Raw genomic sequence first — 2,430 nt, forward strand, 5'->3', positions numbered from 1 at the left:
GAACCTGTTATTTTCTTAATTTTTCTTCTGGTGAAGTGTTTTTTTTTTCATATTTTCATAAAAGAAAAACAAAAAATCTGGAATGATTAATTACTTTGTCAGAAACTCAGACCTTTCGAAAAGTGATGTATGTAAATATATACGGTCTATATATAATTTTGTTAGCTTTCATTTGCCGTATTTCATATTAAGGGCCTTTGAATATTTTTGCTGTAAACCAGTGAAATGAATGAACATGCGCAAGTAGCAAACTATATCATTTTAAGTTTAGTCGAAAATGATATGTGGAACACTGTACGTACATATGTATGGATGTGTGTGTGTATATAGATTATTAACGTAGATTTTAATCACAATCAAGCAGTATAACTTAATACTGCCATATCGACAATTTTATGTTGGACATTCGCCTAAAACTATGCAACATTTCACACTGTGCCATGCTAAAACAAGATGAAGGCGTACGGAATAGCACAACTGACTAGTTTGCTTTTATATGTAGGTATGTATTTATGTGCATATGCACATATATAACAAATAAAGATACGATTTTTTTTTTAAATTTTTATTATATACTGCTGTGTAACAAATAAAAAACAAAAACATTTTAGCAAATTGTTTAAAAATTTACTTACGGCACAAAACTGCGTTTTGGCAGCTGTCCGTTATGTGGCTCAATGGTCTAGGGGTATGATTCTCGCTTTGGGTGCGAGAGGTCCCGGGTTCAAATCCCGGTTGAGCCCGACTGATTTTTTTTATATTCATAATTTTGTGTTTTAATTTTTTTTTTAAAGACTGATTTAATACTTTCTGTTCGATTTCTGATCGAAAGTTTTGAATTTAATATCTGTGTGTAGTCACTCTTTCTTGACATGATATTTATTTTTCTGTTGGTAGAATTTGCGCTATTTTTGTTTTAATTTTGAAAGCTTATCCAAATGTGAGCTTATGCATGTATGTGCAAATGCAAGTTTTTTTGTGCTACCATTTGTAACAGTTTCACTTAGTTTATACATATTTTAATTGTTTAAATGATTCAAAAAACTTAAATGTATAGTGGAAATACACGTAATTGTTTTTGTACATTTGGCATTTTTAGCTACTTTTCATGAAATGATTTCGTGAAATGACAAATGCATAAACGAACATTCTCACATGCATACATACATGTGTATGTATGTATATACAAACCATTATAAGTATTATTATTCCAATTTACTTCGTTGTAACTTTCAAATGCTTATAAAATTTTTGTTTTATTAATTTCACTTTAAATTTCTAGTGTTAAACTAATAACCTACGAACTAACTTAACACCCCAATTTTTATTGAAAAACGTTGAATGCTGTTTGCTTACATTTCCCAATTCACAGCTTTGCAATTCGGGTTAAATACCATGCTAAACAACAGGGTGACCAAAGAGCCAAAAAGTTTTTTAGTGATATCAAAATGCAGGGTGACGAAGAGTATACAATGTTAACAAAACTGACATTAGACAGGCAGTTCGCATGCGGCTCAATGGTCTAGGGGTATGATTCTCGCTTTGGGTGCGAGAGGTCCCGGGTTCAAATCCCGGTTGAGCCCGATCGATTTTTTTTTTGAATTTTTATTTTTTAACAATAAAATTCCTGGATTGATATTTGCACCAACATATGTCAGTGCGGCTGTAAATAACGTAAAAACTTAATTAAATGTTCAGATGTGCACGACAATTTATGACCACCGAAGTGGACTGAAATTTTTTTCTACATACATATGTATGTATGTATGTATGTACTTAAATGTATACATTGTTGATACAATACTGCGTTTAACTAAGATGGTTAAATCATGATTTCTTTGTACTTTATTATTGCTCATTTAGACAGTTGCCTTGGCTGCAGTAATGGTCATTAGGCAATTCGTTAGCGATTAGGTATTACCCGTGCTGCTACCGCTAACGATTTCACTGACTCGCTAGGAGTGAGTAAATATTAGGGCCCGTTGCTCAATGTCTATGTTATCACTTCCACCCAGTGCATGGACTTTATCACTTTATTGGTAGATATACCAACTTTTTAGCTGTATTTTATTTTCTAACATTTTTACCAGCAAGGGCTAAAAATGTACCAATACTTTCCGGAAAGGAAACAAAGAGATTTAAATCGAATCCTAAGCGAAAATATTTTTAAGATTAAGTACCGCATTTGGTAGTGAGTTCGCTTTTTCAATTTAAAAAGTATTTTGGAGAAGGGAACTGTCATTTTATTTCATTCGTTTCGAATCGAGTTTCATTCAATCATGCATGGCGTGATTCGTCCGAGTTTTATGTATATGTTTCATGTTTAATGTTTTATTGGCGCGAAATATATATTTTGCTATTTTATAAAAAAAAATACAATTTACATAAAGTTGGTAGATTTTTTTTTCTGTTGAAAGAAACAATATTAGT

The 2,430-nt window shown here is 31.6% G+C and overlaps 2 non-coding genes across 2 annotated transcripts; both read left to right on the forward strand.

Moving 5' to 3' along the window:
• Positions 1-671: 671 nt before the first annotated feature.
• Positions 672-743, forward strand: TRNAP-UGG (transfer RNA proline (anticodon UGG)). The gene has a single exon. It is a non-coding gene; the product is annotated as a tRNA-Pro (tRNA).
• Positions 744-1,511: 768 nt separating this feature from the next.
• TRNAP-UGG (transfer RNA proline (anticodon UGG)) lies at positions 1,512-1,583 on the forward strand. Its single transcript has one exon. It is a non-coding gene; the product is annotated as a tRNA-Pro (tRNA).
• Positions 1,584-2,430: the final 847 nt, after the last annotated feature.

Source organism: Rhagoletis zephyria, unplaced genomic scaffold (assembly GCF_001687245.7).
Source record: "Rhagoletis zephyria isolate East Lansing unplaced genomic scaffold, Rhagoletis_zephyria_1.1 Rzeph_scaffold_07080, whole genome shotgun sequence".
NCBI classification, from domain to species: Eukaryota; Metazoa; Arthropoda; class Insecta; order Diptera; family Tephritidae; genus Rhagoletis; species Rhagoletis zephyria.